Raw genomic sequence first — 26,124 nt, forward strand, 5'->3', positions numbered from 1 at the left:
TATAGTGAGGAACCTTGTGAGGCTGTTTGGGGTGTTTGATTATGTACCTTAACTCGTGGTCACTTAGGCTGTCTGATAAGCTGCCACTTGTAGCAGCATTATTTGTGGTGGATGTTAGAATCCAGTCCAGGATGGATTCTTTCAATTTGGCATTGTTAAATATAGCTGGAGTCTTGATCATTTGAGAGAAGCCATATTGCCAAATTGCATTTGTTGGGTTTTCTAGGGCTACTTTTTCTCAGTCTTTGTTAATGTCTCATAGCAAGATGGTTTCTAGTGTTATATTGGCTGAGATCGAGAAGATCTCTTCCAGCATAGAAATGTTGTTACCATGTGGTATGTAAAGAACTATATTGCTGGAGGTTTTTAACTATTCACTTTGAAGACTGGTGTAGTATAGTATAGTATAATTTTAAGTGTAGAGATCTAAAACGTTTCTTTAGAAAGCAGTAACTCCACCTGATTTTTTTGTTGATACTGTCTAGTCTGACTAGGTTATAACCTGATGGAAGTATTTTTTTATCTTTGATAATTGACTTTAATCAGATTTTATTGGCTATGAAGAGACCAGGGGAGTAGTGGACTTATACAGGCATGAACTTCTATGATTTTGTTATAGAGACTTCTTGGGTTACTGTGTAGTATTTTAAGTCCTAGATGGCTAGAGACATAGCCTGTTGCAGTTTTGAGATGTGTGGGGGCTGGTTTGGTGGGGTCTGGGATTAGCTTAGTGGTTCCTGGATGGGAATGTATATTCCCTCCCAGTAGTATTGTCTGTTTAGCAGTGTGGCCATTGAGGAACCACCAGGAGCAGCCTTAGGTCAACTGGTGCCGTAAGCAAAAGGGCTCCATGGTGCCCCTCACCACACTACCCGGTGCCCCCATCCTGGTCGACCTACTCAAATAAATACTGGAAAAGCACCCCTGCTAGAGGAGCATCCTAAGCAGCCACCTAGTTGGCCTATGCCTAAGGCCAGCTGTGGGAACCACTTATGTTTGGGCTTGAATTTATAGTCGTTTTTTGATCATGGTGAAGCATGTGCTGCTTGATTGTATTTCAGGGTAATAATGTCATTATTGTTGGAGAAGTAGGGCAGTGGATGTGTAACATATGCCAGCACAGCTGGCTGGAATTTTGTAATAAATTATATAATGTGTACAGATGCTTGTGTTTAAAATGTATATGTAAAGTTGCTTGTTTTAAAAATGTGCCAGCAGTGTGCCCTGTTGGACAGAAAAAGAAATACACATGTATTATTATAAATGTTTAAATGTATGTTTTAACAGAAGATACTGGAGCAGAAGAAAAGAGGTTAATCTCAATCCACCTAACTTTGAAAATACTTTGAAATTAAATTACCTGGCTTAGGCCATAAAGGTTGTATTTTGCAGTTCTCAATGCAGCCAGAGACAAAATGTCTGCACTAGGAAGCTGTCAGCATTGTCTTTGGGGTGAACTAATTGCTACTCTGGAAGGGTGGAGGTTTGAAATTGTATTATGACTTCCAGGAGCTGCAGCAGATCTTAGCAAGCCTCTTTGTGTGTCTGTTATCGACATATACATGCTAAATCCTAACAGCTTCTAGCCGGGGGGGGGGGTAGCATGGGAACCAGAAATCAGATGACCAGATGTATGTGATGTCATTCTGTAATCTAGGGCAAAAATGATGTTTGATAGTAGATGAGACTGAAGTCTTATTGTATTCTGTTCTTGGAACTTGACAAAGAAGGGCCCCTCGCCTACCTTATCTTGCCTTGCTCTAGTAAGTGACCAGGGAATAGTAATTCTTAAGATCAGTCAGGAAAATATAGTGAGATTAGTTAAGTACTTTTTTTCTGTATCTGCGTGAATCTATTTGCCTGTGTTATTTTTAATATTTCCTGTGATTGGAACTCTGGTGTTTATTGTAAATTGATATTTAGTATGTTCACGTTCTTTTCATATATATTATTAAATATGTTTGCATTTTTCATTGTGGCTGGTCTTTTAGAGAATATTTTAATCTCTGAGTGTACTGGTATATATATTTGGTGACAGCTCTGGCCACTCCTGAAAGCCTTGCGGTTGGTCAACATTACCGTTTGTATTAATATTCATTTCATTCACTGTAATTGGGTACCCTTATAAGAGCCTTGGAGTAGCTAGCTTTGGAGTGTGTGGTGGTGTAACTACCTTATAGTCTGGGCAGAAGGTGGCATAGCTAGTAAATTTGTACCAACATTTCCCAAGTGTGTGTGTGTGTTTGTGTGTGCAAAGCAAATCTCAAAGAGCATGTGCGTCATGAAGCACTGGTCTCACACAGAGGGAGTGCTGGAGAACTTGGCTTCAACACTCAGCTGAAGTTTCAACTCTATAGCTGTGCCAGTGGGTAGAGTCTTATTGGGGACCTGGATGGAGACAGATAAAGAAATCCAGACCCTGGTCTAAGTGTGTTCTCTGTGTTCTCTTAAGGGAAATTGTGCTTTTGCAGAGAGCTGCATATGGAAATGCTGGATGTATCCATTTTTGTTCCAACTGAATGTCCCTCTCCAGTGTCAGTTTTGAGGATTCAGGCTTCTTGTTACTGGCCCAGAGTGGTGATGTCACAGTTGGAGATAGTTTATTTATTTTATTTATTTGTATATTTATTTATCTATTTTCATAAAACTGGGACTTACAAGCAATTCAGAAATGCAGTGAGTTCTACTACTGTTACTGTTCCTTTTGTGTAGTTATATATCTGACTGTATATATAAATAACAGAGAGCAATACTGACATACGCACTCACAGATGTACACCTTTAGGTAAAGTAGAGCAGTTGCCTCACAGCAAGAGGTTCTCTAGTTCTGTCCTCGGCTGGGGGGGGGGGCCTTCTGTGCTGAGTCTGCATGTCCTCCCTATGGTCGCGTGGGTTTCCTCCCACATCCAAAAGACATGCTGCAGGTAGATTGGACATTCTAAATTGGCCTTAGGTGTGAGTGCGTGTGCCTTATGAGGAAGGTTGATTGCTGGGCTGGCAACTCGACACCATAAAACTCCACTGCCAGTTGTTCTGTGCAATGTTGCTCTGCTGTGGCAACCCCTAACCGGGACAAGCCAAAAGAAGATGAAGGTAAAGTAGAGCCATCATTAAGGTATTACAACAGCTGTGTTCCTTTCCACACACACAAAGTTGAACTGTACAGGAAGCCAATTTTGTTTCAAACTGCAACTGAAGATGCAAGTAACTCGTTTGTTTCCTCTTGTAGTCCTTACATAATCTGTCACCAAAGCCAGTTTGATTTGATCTTTCAGTTTGAAAAGTATATTATCTTCCATATGCACAGCAAGTTTGTAAATGTTTCTATGAGATATTAAACATGGATGTCTACAGTATTGCATAAATTACTCATAGTTAACTTCTAAAGTACTTCGAGAAAGAAGGCGCATCCTATTCTGTCCTGTTTTGCTCCCTTTTTAAAAAATAGATTTGGTAAAATATGACTGTGTATATATATATATATATATATATATATATATATATATTTCCTTATTTGCAATTTGTTAATTAAGTAAGTGGCTTCATCTATTGAGCCTGTTCAGGCGTGACCTTGAGCTTTTAGATTAGCAGTGAAAAGAATAACAGAAAGTGTGATCAGTACATTAACGAACAGAAAACGTTAATGAAAAGAGACAGAGGCTTGAAAATACACGTATATTAACCAGTCTTAATAACATGATGTACTGTACTGATACTGAATATGTAAATATTTACATACACATTTACATATGCTACAAATTAAATGGGAAAGGCATTTATTAAACCTCACTTAAATTGTTTCGAGCTTGGATGGGATGTCATAATTACATTAACGGTATGTGTTATCTTAAGTCCTGAAAACAGTTATGCCCACATTTTTGTTGAAGGTGGTCTTTCAGTTTGCTGAAAAGTTCAAGTGGGTCCTGTAATCTGAGCTGATCCTTAGATTATGATGGAATACCCATATAAATAAATGTTATAAAAAGAAGAAGAAATTAAATACTGCTTGTATTAAGTAGAGGTGTAGAGAGCTATTCTTGTGCCTGGGGCTATCTCCTAATCTGGTAATCACCCACTTTAAGTTGAGAACCCTCCCAAAAGCTCCACTGACTTAAAAAGCAAAAGAAAATAAATTATAAAATTCTACAATTCATCACTGCCGCATAAAGCACATTAAAGCACTTCAGTGCAAAAAAAAAAAATCTGTCTTTTTGAACTATTGCAAACTGCATGCTACATTTATAGCAAACAGCTGCTATAATTTATGCCTGTCACACAAGGAGCAATAAACTGCCATACAAGGAACAATAAACTGCCACACAAGGAGCAGTAAACTGCTTTAACCCAAATACAATACCAGCATTCAAATGAGAGTATTGCACTACGAACAGTCAACTTCTGCCGATTGCTCCTCCTAACACATTGCACCCTGGGCAGCTGTCCCCTTCGTCCCACGCTTACTATGTTTTTGGTAATAAATCACGTTGTACTCACTGTAAGAGTTCCAGTCAGGCAAACTAGCAAAGATTTTACTGATATTGTTGATAAACATAAAGGTGTATGTGAACTCAAGTAGCCTCTCAGTCCAAGACTGAGTGTAATTCTTTCTATAGCTATGTCAGGAATCTAAGCATTAACACCCAGCAGTTGTTTTCTACATCCCATAGCAATACTGCCAATTCAGATCAGAAGGAATTAGTTAATATCCTAGTTGACAAACTCAGTGACAATTTTACTCCACCCACAGTTGTAGCTGTTCTACAGAGTATGCATCCCTGCTTACTTCCTGTAATCACTGCAGAACAAGCCTTCTCAACAACAGCAGTACCAGACTGCATGATTATTAATATGAAATATGACCTACCTCAACCTCTACTTTGCCTGTTTAAGTTAAGTGTCTCCATGGGTTGAATTCCTGAAGGTTGGAAAGCAACCATAGTTACGCATTTACATAATGATAACCCAAACACTGAGCTGGCAAGGTGTATTCCCATCAGGTTTTATAGCCTCATATGTATGGCAATGGAGCATATCATTTCTGACCTGAAAAATTTAGACATTGAAAACTTCTTAGCTATGGACTCACATCAACTCAGCTTTGTCAGAGGAAGTTTCTGCCTCCCCATCTTCATTCAGTTATTCAGAAAAGTTACCAAAGTAGTTAGTTGTTAGTGGCAATTCAGTTTTTACAGCATATCGTAACCTGTCCAGAGTTGAGGATACGATTCTCCATGTAGGTATTATGCATAAATAAACCTAAATGTTAATCTGTATAAGAAGTTGATATCTAACTGGTTAACTGGCAAAAAAAGTGTAGTTAGAGTTGCAAGTAAAAATGTTACAAAGGGTGTCCCACAGAACTTAGTGTTGGTCCCTTTCGTGTTCAGCATTTATTTCTCAGGTAACCATCGGCAGTGGATATTGGCTTCTAGCTCTATACTTGCAAATGAGTGCAATGAGGGTGTTTTCATTTATTTATCCATAACACTCATTTTCTTCAGCAGTGGTTAAATCATGCCATAAATTGATGCAAGGAAAGTCATAAATTAAATGCAAGAAAAGGTAGTCTAGCTCAGGTTACAAAGCATTTCCACACCTCAGGAAATAAATACCACACCCCTCCAAACAGACATGTTTTCCGAGATCTAGGCACCTTTGGGTGATACTTCCTTATTTTTTGACCATGATGCCTCCACAATACTTAAGAAGTCTTCCATAGTAGATTGTATCTGGCCATTTATGCCATGGAAGACCCTACTCTCTTTGATATCCCACATATTTGCAAAGCAAACTCTTCCTTAAATGCTAGCATAAATGACCTAACTCTTCATCAACAAATAAACAAATAAGTAAATAAGACATAATTATGTAATAAATTCATATCTCAACACATTTTATACCTGTGATGCAAACTTCAACTTGCATGTCAAACAGTGTAGAAGCCTTATTAGTTTTAATTACCAACATTTGGATAGGTAACTATAAATTCTCCTTGGATGTGTTCTATTTGCCAGCCTTAAATCAGAAGGGCACTTCTGAGTATTGTTTATCATGTAGGATTGTAGTAGTCTGAAGTCTGATTGTGTCGTATCTACATATGAATCGTTGAACACCTCAGTGGGCATATCTTGGTACTTCAGCTAAACTAGTTCACTCACCTTCTCTGGGTGTTATCCATGCAACAGATTGGGGTGTACCCTATACCTACAGTGGTTGAGATGGCATCACCCACTCATTTCCATCCTTCTTTTTGGCTGCTCTGACACACAGGTCATTGGCTGATCCTTGGTCATATGGGCAGCCATCTGGATTCATCACTCTGTATCACAGATACAGTTGAAGAGTATATCTCTAAATATTTTTCTTACAATGTCGTGCAGCCTGCTTTATTGCCAGGGTTGCTGGTTGATCCTGGCTTGCCTAGGTTACAGTTATGAATTTATCATTCTGCCCTGTAGAGCCAATGCAAACATTGCATCTAAAAAGTATTCTATTCCCATTTATTTGCTGTACGGTCCCAAACAGTCTGTCTAACTAATTGTTACTTGTACAAAAATTATTAGCTTTTGAAATGAAATAGGATTAAATGTTGGAGTGGCAGTTATTAGGTTCAGTTGACTTATTCAGTGAAAAGTCATTTTGTTTGGAATTTTCTGTATCCTTGAAATATATTAATCGACGTAGAAAGTGAAATGTTTAAACATTTAGTCTTAGATGGTTGTTCTGAGCCATTTACAAGAATCAGAAGATTTTCTAAGAGTGTTTCACTTTTTCAGAGAAAGAGATATGCAAAACAAGGTATTGCAAATTAATGATGGAGGGTGGCTTTACCAGGGGAAATGTGAGGAAGTGCTTTATTTATTTTCACAAAGAGGGTTGCTGATGCATGGGCTGTTTTTACCCAGGCAGTTGTTCTGTGACCAAGAAGAGAATTAAAGAATGCATACAGTGGGTATAACACTTGTGACAGTGTAAAGAAGGGTCATATTCAGTGGAATTGCACTGGGTGTTGATGGTGGGCCTTGTCACCTGTCAGAATTGTATTTTGTTGTCAGTGACAACATGCACTAGATCTGCATTTCATTTCCTGTCTCCTCTCCTTAAAGTTCTGTACTGTCCTGTATGGACACCAGAAACACTGCCAGTGAAGATACATAAAAAGAGAATTTGGTGATATCGTGAGCTTAGCCTGCTGTGGTTATAAACTTCCCTTCCTCCCCACGTACATCAGGAAGTAGCATAGTTCCTGTAATCCTATCAAAGCACGGAAACCCTGATGAATGAGCTGGGCTGTGTACCATGGTTGGAGGCAGTGCTGAATGTGTCTGAAGAGGAAAAGAACACTATAAAACAGAAGTCTGAAGTGACGTGGACAGATACTTTAAAGACATTGTGCCATTATAGAATACATTTACATCAGAGTTCATTGTTCTGTCCTTAGTTGTAATGATGCTTTATTTATTTATCTGTTATCTGGCTATTTAACATTTGTTTATCATTGCTAGTGCTACAGATTTTGTTCGCCTTCAGGGTCCCTTCTGTGGCACAATGCCAGTTCCACTTTAACTGAACCATGTGTGGTTTCTGATCAAATCAGTATCTAATGAAAACAAGCAATCATGTTCAGTGCAGCAAATATAAATATGTTTATACCCTTGTGAAATTATTTCCATTTGTAGGATTTGTTTATTTACTTTTCTTAAGAGTACTGTTGAATACTGAAAGGATAAATTCCTGAAGTGAAAACACATCTTCAGACAAAAGACAGACAAAAGAACAATTTATTACACTAAAGAGAAACAAATGACAGAGTAGTTTGGGATCATTATGATTTCTTTCAGGACTCAAAGGGCTGCTCTATCAGATTAGTAATGATTTTTTTTTTTAATTTGCAATAGAAAGTTTATTTAAAACACTATATGCACTTTAATGTGTTTAATTGAATGACTGACTTTAAGTTTAAATGGATGTAATTATTTTAATAATGTTATAATATTTAAAAAATGTCTGCTTGGTGTAAAATGTATTCCTTTTTTTTCAAAGAATTTTATTAAATAATTATTAAAATGAACAAATATTTCCATGAAATTATAACATTTTTTCTTTAAAGTTAAAAAACAAGAAAATAAAAAAACAAACCTTCTAATATATAAACCAATGTAACTAAACTATCTACAAAGACGTTCATCATGCAAAAAAAAAATTCTTAATGTAGCTGTAGGATTAATAAAAATCATCTGTTTACATAAATTAATAAACTATTTTTCTAGAAGTTCATAGATGATATTCCATGAATTATATAATGTAGTATTCCTAGATGATCTAGATTTAATAGTTAACATTTCCAAATTACACGTTTTAAGGAGTATATTTTTAAATTCCAAAAATGTAGGTGCTGTACTCGATTTCCAATTCTTAGTGATTGTTTTTCTAGCTATAGATAGTGTAGACCAAACCAAAGGGTACTTATTCTCTTTTACACAATCAAGAACAGGAGTATTAAATAAAACAAGTTATTTAGATATAAAGAAATTATCAGTAAAAATTGTTTGCAACAAATTATTGATATCATCCCAAACTTTTCTTAAATATATGCAATTATAAAACATATGAGACCAGTCAGCATTCAATTCAGTATTACATCGCCAACATGTTATATTCTTTTTAGAAAATATACTTATATTATGAGGAGTGATAAATGATCTATTTAAAAATCTCCATGTGAATAATTTCCATTTTAAAGAAGAAGTAGTCATACTTGCTGATTGTAAAATATTCAATTTGTCTTTCTCAGAAGGGGGGTTATTATTAATTAAAGAAAAATATTTCCAATAATTATCTGAATGTGTATCTAAATCACATTTAATTGCCCTATAAATGTTTGATAACTTGTTATTAGCAGGAGATTTATGCAAAACTGATAAAATCATATATTGTATTAGTTTGGGAATTTTTTTCCTAATTATAGGAGACATAGAATCCAATTTATTTAATACATATTGTCTAGCTTCTTGAAGCTCTAACCATAAACAAGAATCAAGTTTATACTCTTCCAAGAGTAAACTATTGGATTTTATCTCATTATTTATCATCATTTGATGCCAAAATGTTAAATGCTTTTGCTGAAATATAGACATTTTTGTATAATCTGAGGAGAAAATAGATCTGTGTGTGTAGGCTATAGGGAAGAGTAAAAACGCCAGTCCTTATATATATTATATTTAAATATAAAATTTGTAAAATAAAAACTATATACTTAGAGTTAAAACTCAGAGAAGAAAATTCAGAAATATAATCGTTTAACCTCCAAATAAATGGATTATTAATTATATTTAGCTTATAGGAACTGTTTATATCTTTGGTATTTTGTGACAATACCTCTATAAACTCTTTCCACTTAGCAGTGTATTCCACATCAATGAGATGAGAGATTGTATTGAATACTGATGAAATTTAATACATTTCTAAATTTGGTAAGGCTATACCCCCATTATTCCAGTTATACATATGGTATGTTAATGCAATCCTTGGCTTACTTGGTAACCACAAAAATTTCTGAATCATTGAATTACATTTTTTAATTATTTGGTAAGAAGGAGGTATAGTTAAATATTGAATTATATATAAGATTTTGGGGAGAAGGATCATCTTTATTATTAAAATTTATCATCCATAGAAAAGGGTAATTTGTTCCATTTATTTATTAAATGTTCTATCTGTAATAGACTTTTATTATAATTTATTTGAATGGTATCTTTAATATTGTTAGTAATAATTATACCTAAATATGCTATTTGTTGAGACTGAGCTATATATTCATTGGGGATATTGTATTTTTTGAACCTGTTAAAAGAATTTGTGTTTTATTATTATTAAAAGTAAGGCCAGAATTTTTTTGAAAATATTCCATGTTTTTCAAAAGTTTTTGCATAGATTCCCTTCTACTCCCAAGAATAATCAATATGTCATCTGCAAACATTTGTATTGTAGATGATATAGTGGGGTTTAACTTGTATCCTTCAATATCTGTATCATGTCTTATTAAATTTGCCCATGGTTCCATAACTAATGAAAATAAAAGAGGGGATAAAGGACACCCTTACTTAGTACCTTTTACTATTGGTATATTTTGAGATATACTAGCACCAATTTTAACATAAGCTTGGCTACCTTCATATAACAGAGTGATAAGATTGATAAAATTATTGGAGAAATTTAATTCCTTTAATAGAGTGAACAAATATTCCCATGTAACTGAGTCGAAAGCACAATTTATATCTAAACTAACTAGGGTTACATTTGTTTTAAGATTTTTCACTGAATCAATTAAAGTTAATATTCTTTTAATGTTATCATATGAAGTTATCTTTATTATAACCCCCATTTGATCACTATCAACTAATTTGGGTAAAAGTGTTTTAAGCCTTTCTGCATAAATGGACATAAATAATTTGTAATCAGTGTTTAATAGGGAGATGGGTCTATAGGAGGCAAACTTAGAGGGATCTTTGTCAGATTTTAAAATAGGAGAAATAAAAGTGTATTTCCAAGAAGGTGGAATTATGTTTTTGTCCTGTACAAGATTAAATACTTTATAAAGCAATTTTAGAGCATTTATAGGTAGTAATTTGTAAATTTCAGGAATGATGCCATCATTACCTGGTGCTTTATTTTGCTTTAATTTGGTAATGTGAGTTTGAAGCTCTTTGAAAGATATTTGTTTATCAATAGAAATCCCTTGTTCCTCTGAAAGTCTTGTTTTAGTGTATTTATTAATAAATGTTTTTATTTCCTCTTTAGAGTTAATATCAGTAGTTGTTTGGTTGATGTTTATAAAAAAATGTAAATTCAGTTAATATATTATGAATTTCCGACACCATTTTTCCTTTTTAGGGGGGAATATTTCATTAATATGATTAAATCTATTTAATCTTTTCGTTTTATTAGCAATAATTTTTAAGGATTTAGGGTTGGAAGAGAAATTTATAAACTTGAATTTTTCTATATTGATCATAGTTTTATGTTTTAATATTTCTAGATATTTATTATTTAACATATTTATTTATTTTCTTTTATCTGATATATCTTTATCACCCATATTACTAAGTTTTAAAGTGTCTAATTTACATTGTATATCTTGCAGCTCTTTATCCCAAGCTTTCTTTTTTTGTTGTACCAATTCAATATCCTACCATATAGATAAGCTTTTAGGGCATCCCATATGTAAATTTCTGATATATCATTAGTATTGTTAAGTTCTAAAAAATTCTGTACTTCTGTAGAAATGAAATCATTAAAATCTTTTAATTTTGTGATATAAGCTGGGATCCTTTTTATATGAATATTAAAATTTGGATTGACTACCTCTTCAAAAATTATAGAATTATGATCTGATAAAGGACATGAAATCGCTGCTAATTTGTTTAAGGAATCTGTTAAATTATTATTAATAAAAACTCTATCTATCCTTGAGTATGAGTTATGTCTATGAGAAAAAAAGGTGTAAAACAAAGAAGTAGTATCTGCAAAATAATTTATATCTTTCAAAAAATAAGTATCTGAAAAGTCTTTTAATAATTTAGATGATGTAGATATTCTTCTCTTCCCATTAGTACTAGAGTCTTTGTAATCTAGAATACAATTGAAATATCCTGCCAAAATAATGTTCCCTTTAGAGAATAGTACAATTTGATCTAGATGTTGTTTCACTGTGTTTATCCCTATCACTGGGATCCAATATATGTTAATCAATGTGAAAATTTTACTGTTTATTTCTATGGTGACTACACAAAACAGTCCTTTATTATCCTTATATGTATCTATTATTTTAGGAAAAGGCATTATGCTGTTTCATAGGATAGCTACTCCTCTCTCTTTCTTAGTATGTTCAGAACTTACTAAAATCTTATATGTTTTAGATTCAAGTCTGAATATATCCTCTGTTATTGAGTTTCTTGTAAAAATACTAACTGGGATTTATGTAACTTAAGATATCTAGTTAAATTCCTCCTTTTATTAGGATTATTTAAACCATTAATGTTAACTGATATACCTTTTAGTGTAGTCATTGAAAATTAAATGATGTAAATATAAACATACTGATCTAAGAAATACACAAGAATATATCTAATAGGAATACTATTATGATCATTAGAACAAACATAGTGTAAGATTATCATATTCTTAAAATTAAGGTAGTTTCCTACTACATAAGATATGAGCGTCTGAAAAGTTATTAGAAAATATTTGTAACATAAACATGAAACAAAATAACCAACCCGAACCCCTCTGGAGTTTAAAACTCCTAACTCGAATGACATCAGTCACTCGAATCGACCTCCTATCAAAAGCAGCATCCAATCAGCACCTGCCTAAATGTCTATAGTCATAACTATAAAAATAAGGCTTCTCATCAATAACATAAACATTTTTTGTATGAACCAAATATATAGATATAATGTTGTGTCAATTAGTAAATTAATGACAGCTACATCTTAGGAATAAAGTACAGAATTTTCTTACATATGTTAGTAGGTTATTAAGAACTACTATGATCTATTAGTTCACTCTTCTGTTTTAAAGTAATCACATTTGATAAGAACCTTAAAAAGAGACTATGGCATTATTTTATTACCGAAATATGGCTAATAAAGGCTGAAGTGTGATATATAGTACTGCCATAGGTGATCAGCTAACTGGGACATAGTTGTAAATGAATCACCTAAGGGCCTTCAATAACCACTAACATTGGCAGCTAATAAATTAGATGCTAATAAAAGTGATTTTACTAACAATCAACTAACATACTGATTGTTCTGAAAGAAATGAACACTGTATTTCTTTGCCAGAAACCAAATATAGTGATTACTCATCAAGAAGTAAAACCAACAACATCCTGCTTGTTGTCTTATAACCAAACACCCCGGTGCAGTCTCTCATAGAAGAGTGACTAATAAACCTTAAAAGTCTGATCTTCCATTCATTGCATTAATTTGAGTTACCTCAAAGGGTCCATCACCATACTGAAAACTAATGAAAAGGTCATATTAGTTCAAAGAAGCAAGGTGCTTAAATAGCTCCTGTATACTATATAAAAGCCTTATTTAAATATAATGAGCTTTTTATTATTCAATTATAGCTTATACTGTCTTTGAGTTTTGAAAAGCTATTTCATTAACAAAACAAAAGATAAAAATTTCACATTTTCTAATGATAAACAGATCTAACTATTTCTAATGCACCTGTCCTTGCAATATTATTGCTGCCTATGTGGTACATCCCTATCAGCCTATTACACAAATGTATTCATAAAATAACTGAGATAACCTATTATATGTATCTATACATTTAATATTTTGATAAATGCTTCATGAATATTTTCTCAGCAAGTCAATAGTTATAAAAAATGTACATGTAACACAAGTATATAAACAGCTTGTAGCGTTATTAAATCTTCCAAAAATGCACAAATAACAACTAGTATTTCTCATCAAGATATCGGCACCCTTGTCATATATAAAGCAAATATTTTATGAGACTACTATTCGTATATAAATAAATAAGGCTCAAAAATACCTATGATGATCAGAAAAAGTATTTAGGCTACATGCGTAGTATAATCCCTGTTTATTTAAGAGATTATTGCATATAATGTCTTACAATAAGTTGAAAGTAGTAATCTAGTTATATCTTCTTTCCGTATGCTGTATGAGGAAACAAATTTGATTCAGTAGCTTCCCGGTGAGGATCAGAAGATCAATTTACTTCGGCCTTCATGATGATGTTTTTAGAAAGCTCCAAGCTTTCCAGCCGCAATGGATACCACAGTCTCGAGCTCATCATGAAGATAAAGCTTTCAAAGTTCCGGCGGGAAATAGTAAGTAAAACATTACTTAATTACATATAAAGCAATGTCTCAAGACTCCCTCTATACCAAGAGAGATGAGAAAGAAAAAAAAAAGCCTTGCATACACAACACCGAGGCAATGACAGCTATCAAGCAAAGCTTCACCACACTATCAACCAGACTCTCTGGTTAATCTCCGACCAAAGCACGCAGGCACCAAAACATACAATTAACACAAACAACACCACACATGTCTCTACAGTGCTAGAGCACTAAACCAGAGCCTCCAAATAAACACACCAACAACTCGGAAATGACAACAAAGCCTTACCATTACTCCAGCCACACTGCCACTCACATCCCAGGTCAGAAGTACCATCACTAGCACAGCACAGCAATTCTGCAACTATACATCAGGCCATCCTACAAGATTCCTTTATCAAACAATTAACCATAAATCAACTAAAATACAAATGCAGCAATTATAACTAAATAAAAGTTTTCCAACCACTATAAAAACCAAAATCAAGATAAACAAATACGCCCCCTAATGATAAGCACCACTACAAGACATCCGGAAGCATAGATATCCGAGACAGAAGAATCACTGTACAAATAGTACAAATAAAAAAAAATCCCAACAAACAACTATTCTACAAAACAAAATAGACAACTATTTAGTTAACCAATTTACATTATATTAAATATAATACCAAAAGCTCACCTGGATGTCCGGTTTCATTTCCCCACCTGAGTGAATCAAGTGCAAATATGTACTTGTTATGATTCATCTTTTGATTTTTTTTTTTAGGGTCAAATGTTTTCCAAGTGTTGTTCTCAGCATTCCTTTTAAGACTAGGACTGGCCCACTCCATTTCATCTACTTTTTCCGGTATGCTATTAGGTTTATATAGGTTATTGCATTGTCTAGGTCGTCAAAAATTTTAAAACCATCTTGATAAAATATTTTCAGTCTTGCAGGAAAAAGCAAATGGGTTTTTATTTTATTCTTTTTTCGTTCTCTAACTAAAGGCAAGAAAATTTTCCTTTTTGATAATACTGAAGAAGAATAGTCATTATCAAAGCGTATAATATTGTCCTTCAGTTTGATTGGGGATTTTGCCCACGCAGTCTTTAGTACCACTTCCTTATCATGGGCTGATAGGAACTTTACAATAACAGATTTAGTATAATTACTCTTGGTGTTTTTAGAAGTCACCATTGATCTATGGGCTCTTTCAATACCATATGAAAGAGCCTCCGGCAGTTCAAGTACTTCAGGCAACCAGGAAGATAAATTTTTTTCCGTATTATTTCCCTCTATGTTATCCGGTAAGCCAAAATTTCTCACATTATTCCTACGGAACCTGTTCTCAAGGTCATCAACCTTTGTCCGAAGAAGAGAATTTTGCTTTAACAGGAACTCAACATTATGTTCACTTTCCTGAAGTCTGTTATCCATATCACTTAATGCAGTTTCCATTCCTGAAATCTGGTTCCTCTGTTGCAATAAATCTTCATGTAGAATGTCCATTTGGTGAGAACACTTTTCTTTGAAATTGTCAATTTTTATATCCATTTTGTCTATTTTGACACTTCGTTCCTGAATAGTAGTTAGTAATGACTGTAGTTCTTTTTTTATAGTTGTCTCTTGATGAGAAGATTTAGTGAAGCTCATCCTGTTCTTTTACTGTAGTATTTCCAAGTGTAACTTTGACAGGAAAACTTAAAATCTACTTGAAATTTTTTATACACTACCCTAATATATATTTTAAAGAATTAATTAAAATAAAAAAAACTATTATTAGGGAAGTTTATATCAATATTTCCTGTCAATAAAGTTCTGTAAATGGCAGAGCTGATAAGAAAAGCTGCTACTCTGTGCTCATCTTGGCCACGCCCCCTTGATTAGTAATGATTTTGACAGTAAACAATTTCATTCGATTGCATAAAGCTGAAGAAACACACAAACTAACATGCATTGATAAAACAAATGTCAGCTGTGTGTTGTGCCATAATAGTTTAGTGATTAAGGTTTTGTATCTTATAGTTGCAGTGCCTGGGGTTCAGTCCTGACTTCCAAATACTCTTGGGGGGGGGGGGGTCCCAGTCAGATCTAAATATGCATGTTCTTTGTGTTTCAATGCTGCAGTTCTGATTTGTGGGCTTTGCCACTGTGGAAACTCTTGGCCGACCCAACTACCAGAGTAAGAATTTTCCCAACTCCTACATCTGGTGGATGCCTTATCCTAATGTCAGTATGTTGGGGTATAAGTGGAGTCCGCCTTTAGTTTTTCCATCAATGAAGCAGTACCAAAACTAACCCCATTATTCCAGTTATACATATGGTATGTTAATGAAATCCTTGGCTTACTTGGTAACCACAAAAAATTCTGAATCATTGAATTACATTTTTTAATTATTTGGTAAGAAGGAGGTATAGTTAAATATTGAATTATATATAAGATTTTGGGGAGAAGGATCATCTTTATTATTAAAATTTATCATCCATAGAAAAGGGTAATTTGTTCCATTTATTTATTAAATGTTCTATCTGTAATAGACTTTTATTATAATTTATTTGAATGGTATCTTTAATATTGTTAGTAATAATTATACCTAAATATGCTATTTGTTGAGACTGAGCTATATATTCATTGGGGATATTGTATTTTTTGAACCTGTTAAAAGAATTTGTGTTTTATTATTATTAAAAGTAAGGCCAGAATTTTTTGAAAATATTCCATGTTTTTTAAAAGTTTTTGCATAGATTCCTCTACTCCCAAGAATAATCAATATGTCATCTGCAAACATTTGTATTGTAGATGATATAGTGGGGTTTAACTTGTATCCTTCAATATCTGTATCATGTCTTATTAAATTTGCCCATGGTTCCATAACTAATGAAAATAAAAGAGGGATAAAGGACACCCTTACTTAGTACCTTTTACTATTGGTATATTTTGAGATATACTAGCACCAATTTTAACATAAGCTTGGCTACACCTTCATATAACAGAGTGATAAGATTGATAAAATTATTGGAGAAATTTAATTCCTTTAATAGAGTGAACAAATATTCCCATGTAACTGAGTCGAAAGCACAATTTATATCTAAACTAACTAGGGTTACATTTGTTTTAAGATTTTTCACTGAATCAATTAAAGTTAATATTCTTTTAATGTTATCATATGAAGTTATCTTTATTATAAACCCCATTTGATCACTATCAACTAATTTGGGTAAAAGTGTTTTAAGCCTTTCTGCATAAATGGACATAAATAATTTGTAATCAGTGTTTAATAGGGAGATGGGTCTATAGGAGGCAAACTTAGAGGGATCTTTGCCAGATTGTAAAATAGGAGAAATAAAAGTGTATTTCCAAGAAGGTGGAATTATGTTTTTGTCCTGTACAAGATTAAATACTTTATAAAGCAATTTTAGAGCATTTATAGGTAGTAATTTGTAAATTTCAGGAATGATGCCATCATTACCTGGTGCTTTATTTTGCTTTAATTTGGTAATGTGAGTTTGAAGCTCTTTGAAAGATATTTGTTTATCAATAGAAATCCCTTGTTCCTCTGAAAGTCTTGTTTTAGTGTATTTATTAATAAATGTTTTTATTTCCTCTTTAGAGTTAATATCAGTAGTTGTTTGGTTGATGTTTATAAAAAACTGTAAATTCAGTTAATATATTATGAATTTCCAACACCATTTTTCCTTTTTAGGGGGGAATATTTCATTAATATGATTAAATCTATTTAATCTTTTCATTTTATTAGCAATAATTTTTAAGGATTTAGGGTTGGAAGAGAAATTTATAAACTTGAATTTTTCTATATTGATCATAGTTTTATGTTTTAATATTTCTAGATATTTATTATTTAACATATTTATTTATTTTCTTTTATCTGATATATCTTTATCACCCATATTACTAAGTTTTAAAGTGTCTAATTTACATTGTATATCTTGCAGCTCTTTATCCCAAGCTTTCTTTTTTTGTTGTACCAATTCAATATCCTACCATATAGATAAGCTTTTAGGGCATCCCATATGTAAATTTCTGATATATCATTAGTATTGTTAAGTTCTAAAAAATTCTGTACTTCTGTAGAAATGAAATCATTAAAATCTTTTAATTTTGTGATATAAGCTGGGATCCTTTTTATATGAATATTAAAATTTGGATTGACTACCCCTTCAAAAATTATAGAATTATGATCTGATAAAGGACATGAAATCGCTGCTAATTTGTTTAAGGAATCTGTTAAATTATTATTAATAAAAACTATCTATCCTTGAGTATGAGTTATGTCTATGAGAAAAAAAGGTGTAAAACAAAGAAGTAGTATCTGCAAAATAATTTATATCTTTCAAAAAATAAGTATCTGAAAAGTCTTTTAATAATTTAGATGATGTAGATATTCTTCTCTTCCCATTAGTACTAGAGTCTTTGTAATCTAGAATACAATTGAAATATCCTGCCAAAATAATGTTCCCTTTAGAGAATAGTACAATTTGATCTAGATGTTGTTTCACTGTGTTTATCCCTATCACTGGGATCCAATATATGTTAATCAATGTGAAAATGTTACTGTTTATTTCTATGGTGACTACACAAAACAGTCCTTTATTATCCTTATATGTATCTATTATTTTAGGAAAAGGCATTATGCTGTTTCATAGGATAGCTACTCCTCTCTCTTTCTTAGTATGTTCAGAACTTACTAAAATCTTATATGTTTTAGATTCAAGTCTGAATATATCCTCTGTTATTGAGTTTCTTGTAAAAATACTAACTGGGATTTATGTAACTTAAGATATCTAGTTAAATTCCTCCTTTTATTAGGATTATTTAAACCATTAATGTTAACTGATATACCTTTAGTGTAGTCATTGAAAATTAAATGATGTAAATATAAACATACTGATCTAAGAAATACACAAGAATATATCTAATATGAATACTATTATGATCATTAGAACAAACATAGTGTAAGATTATCATATTCTTAAAATTAAGGTAGTTTCCTACTACATAAGATATGAGCGTCTGAAAAGTTATTAGAAAATATTTGTAACATAAACATGAAACAAAATAACCAACCCGAACCTCTGGAGTTTAAAACTCCTAACTCGAATGACATCAGTCACCGAATCGACCTCCTATCAAAAGCAGCATCCAATCAGCACCTGCCTAAATGTCTATAGTCATAACTATAAAAATAAGGCTTCTCATCAATAACATAAAAATTTTTTTGTATGAACCAAATATATAGATATAATGTTGTGTCAATTAGTAAATTAATGACAGCTACATCTTAGGAATAAAGTACAGAATTTTCTTACATATGTTAGTAGGTTATTAAGAACTACTATGATCTATTAGTTCACTCTTCTGTTTTAAAGTAATCACATTTGATAAGAACCTTAAAAAGAGACTATGGCATTATTTTATTACCAAAATATGGCTAATAAAGGCTGAAGTGTGATATATAGTACTGCCATAGGTGATCAGCTAACTGGGACATAGTTGTAAATGAATCACCTAAGGGCCTTCAATAACCACTAACATTGGCAGCTAATAAATAAGATGCTAATAAAAGTGATTTTACTAACAATCAACTAACATACTGATTGTTCTGAAAGAAATGAACACTGTATTTCTTTGCCAGAAACCAAATATAGTGATTACTCATCAAGAAGTAAAACCAACAACATCCTGCTTGTTGTCTTATAACCAAACACCCCGCTGCAGTCTCTCATAGAAGAGTGACTAATAAACCTTAAAAGTCTGATCTTCCATTCATTGCATTAATTTGAGTTACCTCAAAGGGTCCATCACCATACTGAAAACTAATGAAAAGGTCATATTCGTTCAAAGAAGCAAGGTGCTTAAATAGCTCCTGTATACTATATAAAAGCCTTATTTAAATATAATGAGCTTTTTATTATTCAATTATAGCTTATACTATCTTTGAGTTTTGAAAAGCTATTTCATTAACAAAACAAAAGATAAAAATTTCACATTTTCTAATGATAAACAGATCTAACTATTTCTAATGCACCTGTCCTTGCAATATTATTGCTGCCTATGTGGTACATCCCTATCAGCCTATTACACAAATGCATTCATAAAATAACTGAGATAACCTATTATATATATCTATACATTTAATATTTTGATAAATGCTTCATGAATATTTTCTCAGCAAGTCAATAGTTATAAAAAATGTACATGTAACACAAGTATATAAACAGCTTGTAGCGTTATTAAATCTTCCAAAAATGCACAAATCACAACTAGTATTTCTCATCAAGATATCGGCACCCTTGTCATATATAAAGCAAATATTTTATGAGACTACTATTTGTATATAAATAAATAAGGCTCAAAAATACCTATGATGATCAGAAAAAATATTTAGGCTACATGCGTAGTATAATCCCTGTTTATTTAAGAGATTATTGCATATAATGTCTTACAATAAGTTGAAAGTAGTAATCTAGTTATATCTTCTTTCCGTATGCTGTATGAGGAAACAAATTTGATTCAGTAGCTTCCCGGTGAGGATCAGAAGATCAATTTACTTCCGACGCCTTCATGATGATGTTTTTAGAAAGCTACAAGCTTTCCAGCCGCAATGGATACCACAGTCTCGAGCTCATCATGAAGATAAAGCTTTCAAAGTTCCGGCGGGAAATAGTAAGTAAAACATTACTTAATTACATATAAAGCAATGTCTCAAGACTCCCTCTATACCAAGAGAGATGAGAAAGAAAAAAAAAGCCTTGCATACACAACACCGAGGCAATGACAGCTATCAAGCAAAGCTTCACCACACTGTCAACCAGACTCTCTGGTTAATCTCCGACCAAAGCACACAGGCACCAAAACATACAATTAACACAAACAACACCACACATGTCTCTACAGTGCTAGAGCACTAAACCAGAGCCTCCAAATAAACACACCAACAACTCGGAAATGACAACAAAGCCTTACCATTACTCCAGCCACACTGCCACTCACATCCCAGGTCAGAAGTACCATCACTAGCACAGCACAGCAATTCTGCAACTATACAAAAATCCTACAAGATTCCTTTATCAAACAATTAACCATAAATCAACTAAAATACAAATGCAGCAATTATAACTAAATAAAAGTTTTCCAACCACTATAAAAACCAAAATCAAGATAAACAAATACGCCCCCTAATGATAAGCACCACTACAAGACATCCGGAAGCATAGATATCCGAGACAGAAGAATCACTGTACAAATAAAAAAAAAATCCCAACAAACAACTATTCTACAAAACAAAATAGACAACTATTTAGTTAACCAATTTACATTATATTAAATATAATACCAAAAGCTCACCTGGATGTCCGGTTTCATTTCCCCAACTGAGTGAATCAAGTGCAAATATGTACTTGTTATGATTCATCTTTTGATTTTTTTTTTTAGGGTCAAATGTTTTCCAAGTGTTGTTCTCAGCATTCCTTTTAAGACTAGGACTGGCCCACTCCATTTCATCTACTTTTTCCAGTATGCTATTAGGTTTATATAGGTTATTGCATTGTCTAGGTCGTCAAAAATTTTAAAACCATCTTGATAAAATATTTTCAGTCTTGCAGGAAAAAGCAAATGGGTTTTTATTTTATTCTTTTTTAGTTCTCTAACTAAAGGCAAGAAAATTTTCCTTTTTGATAATACTGAAGAAGAATAGTCATTATCAAAGCGTATAATATTGTCCTTCAGTTTGATTGGGGATTTTGCCCACGCAGTCTTTAGTACCACTTCCTTATCATGGGCTGATAGGAACTTTACAATAACAGATTTAGTATAATTACTCTTGGTGTTTTTAGAAGTCACCATTGATCTATGGGCTCTTTCAATACCATATGAAAGAGCCTCCTGCAGTTCAAGTACTTCAGGCAACCAGGAAGATAAAATTTTTTCCATATTATTTCCCTCTATGTTATCCGGTAAGCCAAAAATTCTCACATTATTCCTACGGAACCTGTTCTCAAGGTCATCAACCTTTGTCCGAAGAAGAGAATTTTGCTTTAACAGGAACTCAACATTATGTTCACTTTCCTGAAGTCTGTTATCCATATCACTTAATGCAGTTTCCATTCCTGAAATCTGGTTCCTCTGTTGCAATAAATCTTCATGTAGAATGGCCATTTGGTGAGAACACTTTTCTTTGAAATTGTCAATTTTTATATCCATTTTGTCTATTTTGACACTTAGTTCCTGAATAGTAGTTAGTAATGACTGTAGTTCTTTTTTTATAGTTGTCTCTTGATGAGAAGATTTAGTGAAGCTCATCCTGTTCTTTTACTGTAGTATTTCCAAGTGTAACTTTGACAGGAAAACTTAAAATCTACTTGAAATTTTTTATACACTACCCTAATATATATTTTAAAGAATTAATTAAAATAAAAAAACTATTAGGGAAGTTTATATCAATATTTCCTGTCAATAAAGTTCTGTAAATGGCAGAGCTGATAAGAAAAGCTGCTACTCTGTGCTCGTCTTAGCCACGCCCCCTTGATTAGTAATGATTTTGACAGTAAACAATTTCATTCGATTGCATAAAGCTGAAGAAACACACAAACTAACATGCATTGATAAAACAAATGTCAGCTGTGTGTTGTGCCATAATAGTTTAGTGATTAAGGTTTTGTATCTTATAGTTGCAGTGCCTGGGGTTCAGTCCTGACTTCCAAATACTCTTGGGGGGGAGGGGTCCCAGTCAGATCTAAATATGCATGTTCTTTGTGTTTCAATGCTGCAGTTCTGATTTGTGGGCTTTGCCACTGTGGAAACTCTTGGCCGACCCAACTACCAGAGTAAGAATTTTCCCAACTCCTACATCTGGTGGATGCCTTATCCTAATGTCAGTATGTTGGGGTATAAGTGGAGTCCGCTGACATTATTACCTCAGTTCTTTCTTGCCATCAGAGCCTGAAGCAGACTTCCAAAATGTGTGTTGGTTGGTCCACACCAGAGAGAGAGAAACTTCAGAAATCTAAGTACCCTGTTGGGGAACTCTTTCTTTTTAATTAACAAATGTCAGAGAAAGTTAATAATTGTCTCCATTGTGGTAATCAAATCCCACACCGAAACATCTAGTCCTTTTGTGTTAGCTTTTTGGGTCCAAACCACGACATCCCTAATTGTCTTTTCTGCGCCCAGTTCAATTCTAGGATTATTAGACGTAGGGCAGACATTTTAGCTAAATTCATTAGCAAGTACTCAGGTTCTCCTCATGGTACAGTGTCCGTTAGTTGCCCTGATGTCAATCTTTCTAAACACAAATGTTCCAAACTCAGGCCTTCTGAAGACATCCATTCGGCATCTGCTAGCTTTCGCAGCTCCTTCTGTGACTGAGGTGGTGGAGAAGGCCTCTGTCGAGACCCATTTGGAGTCTGATATGCCATTAGACCCCTTGACATCAGCACGAGTCTTGGATTTATGTTCATTGGACCACTTTGCAGGCCTTGGCTTCCAGCGACCAGAGCACTACCTCTACAGTTCCGAGGTCTATGGGTGTCTGTGTGTGTGTGTGTGTGTGTGTGTGTGTGTGTGTGTGTGTGTGTGTGTGTGTGTGTGTGTGTGTGTGTGCTTCCAACATCCCCAGGCCTAAACAAAGGGCTGCTCCTAGGAAGGCTTCTTCTTTTCATTCCAGGCCTACCAGCTCCTAGCCTCCGGCCTGTCAGCAGGATTTGGTTAGATTAGCAGAGGATCGTATTTCCCTGGTTAGGGGCAGACATCCTCCCCCTGAACCCCCCTCAGGAAAAAGGAAAAGAGATCCGATCTAGAAGTTCTTACTGATCCTTTTGAGTCAGTGGAGGACTCTGACCAAGACAATTCAGTTTTTGAAGAGGATCCTTCTTTGACATCCTTTGAGGAGTCTAATTCAGAAGAAATTTTGCCTTCTGCCTACCCTCCTGAAGATCTTTCCTTTCGGGAAATATTACACCCCCCTGGAGGATCATTTACATTGGGAGGAGCAGAACTACCCCCAGTCTAAGAAAAGAGGGAATTTCCCAACCTCTCAGAACATAAACCCCTTGCTGTTTTTCCCTGATTGATGATGATTTCCAGGAATCCTCTTTGAAGCCAAATTACCTACTACAGGTTTATGGATTTGCATAACTACCTTTTTTAAAAACCCTTCAATGGACTCAGAGATTGTCATTCCTGGACCCAATGGTGCCAATGCCACCACATCCAGAAATGCCCTACCCACTGATAAAGAAGGCAGAGCCCTTGATAGATTTGGCAAAATGGTATACACTTCTGCCTCTCTATCAATAAGGGTATTAAACTGCCAGTTCCACATAATGAAATAACAAGAAACTCTACTGGAACAGAAGAGACAAAAGCTGTTGACCATTAAAAATAAGAGCTTACCTAAAGAATTACTGGACATTTGCAGCTCCACCGCACAAGTGGTGAAGCATTCCTTACACACTGGATTTGATTCTTTGGAGGATGCCAGCAGGGCTGCAGCCACTGGATCTGTCATTAGGAGGCACACATGGCTAAGGGAAGATGCCCTCCCAGAGTATGTTAAATCCAGTCTTTTGGATGCTCCCTTGGATAAAGATTTCCTCTTCGGCCATAAAGCAAAAGCTGTGCTCAAAAAAATGGAGGACAAAGCTAAGTCAGTGCAGACAACCTAAGAATTTTGCAGCCACAGCCCCCACATTTTAGTAGAAACTATCCTACTAAACACTGGTCCATTCCTTCCCAACCCAAAGCAGGTCAAAGAGAGGCCTTCAGGGTAGGGGACCAACGTCAGCACAGAGACTCAGGCAGGGGTACTCTACCTTCTCCAGACCTTTCACGGCTATGCCCATTCCCTTCTCCCCCCCCCAACCTATTCTCAGACTTGGAGGAAGACTGGCACTCTTCAGAAAAAATTTGGCCTTTCATTCATTCAGACCAGTGGGTACTAAATATTATTTCCAGGAGTTATCAGCTTAAATTTATACACCCCCCCCAAAACATTTAGGTTTCCCAGATATACCACATCCCAAAAAGCAGAAGCTCTTTCACATATAGAAACTATGTCTACAGGGCTCAGTTGAAGCAGTCCCTCTACATCAACTAGGAAGAGGCTTTTCCTCAAGACTGTACCTGGTCCCAAGAAAAGAGTACATATTATGTTATATGCAGCAGCTGTCTACCCTCAGATTCAGGACGCTGAGCCTTCAGTAAGTCTTGCCCGTATTTTAACCAGAGGCTTTGACGGGGACTCTAGATCTGAAGAATGCGTGCGTGCGTGCATATTCCCAGGGAAGAATCAAGCAGAGGATTCGTGAGCACCTGACCAGGATGCAAACATTTCAAATATGTGCTCTGTCCCTTTGACTTATTTAATGTTCCTAGGGTATTCACAAAAGCTTAATTCCACTCATTGCCTACAACAGAAAACAAGAGGTACAAATGTATCCCTATCCAGATGACTCAGACTTGATGTTCACCCAGACCATGTTTACTTTCCTGGGATTCACCATAAATCACCAAGAATCCCAAACTCTACTCACAACCAGAGTAATGTTCTGAGGGCCCTACTGGACTCTACCCTTCAAAAGGCCTTCTTGCCTCTAGACACGGTATCCTTCCTGACCAGTAACTTTCAAGAAAATATGGACAGCAGTATTCTTACAGCCAGAGGGTTTCTCCTGACACTGGGTTACATTGCTTGTTTCATTCCCTTGATACCTCTGGCCAGGCTACACATGACGGAATTACAATGGAACCTCAGAAATGTATGGAGCTAGCATGCATGACCACTGTCTACGAAGATAAGGCTGATACCTGGTCTCAAAGGCGAATTTGCATGGTGGACCAAGGCCTGCACTCTAAACCGAGGCCTACAATTCAGCTTTGCAACAAATTCCCCCACAGACACCTCAGAGACAGCTTGAGGAGCACTCTTCAAACAGTTACAGACCCAATGGAAGTGGGAATGCAGGATTAAAGACAAGCACTTAAACTTGATGGAACTAGTGGCAGCACAAAGGGCTTTACTAGCATTCAGAAATAAACTGAAACCAGGGGAGCTAGTTGTGGATACAGATAATACTACAGTCATGTGGTACAAAACAAGGGAAAACCCATTCCTACCCTCTTTGCTACCTAGCAGTGGGAGTGGGGAGCACAGCTTACTACATGAGAGTGCACCTGTTGGCTCAGTACCTTGCAAGTGTGCACAACCAACTGGCAGACCAACTCAGAAACAGCCTC

General features: G+C 34.5%; 1 protein-coding gene across 30 annotated transcripts in view; it reads left to right on the forward strand.

Annotated features, from left to right (window-relative positions):
* The window catches only part of ABLIM1 (actin binding LIM protein 1), a 2,317,257-nt gene that overhangs the window by 1,646,206 nt on the left and 644,927 nt on the right, over nt 1-26,124 (forward strand). The window lies entirely within an intron of this gene.

Source organism: Protopterus annectens, chromosome 14.part0 (genome assembly GCF_019279795.1).
Source record: "Protopterus annectens isolate FY-2018-M chromosome 14.part0, PAN1.0, whole genome shotgun sequence".
Taxonomy (NCBI): Eukaryota; Metazoa; Chordata; order Ceratodontiformes; family Protopteridae; genus Protopterus; species Protopterus annectens.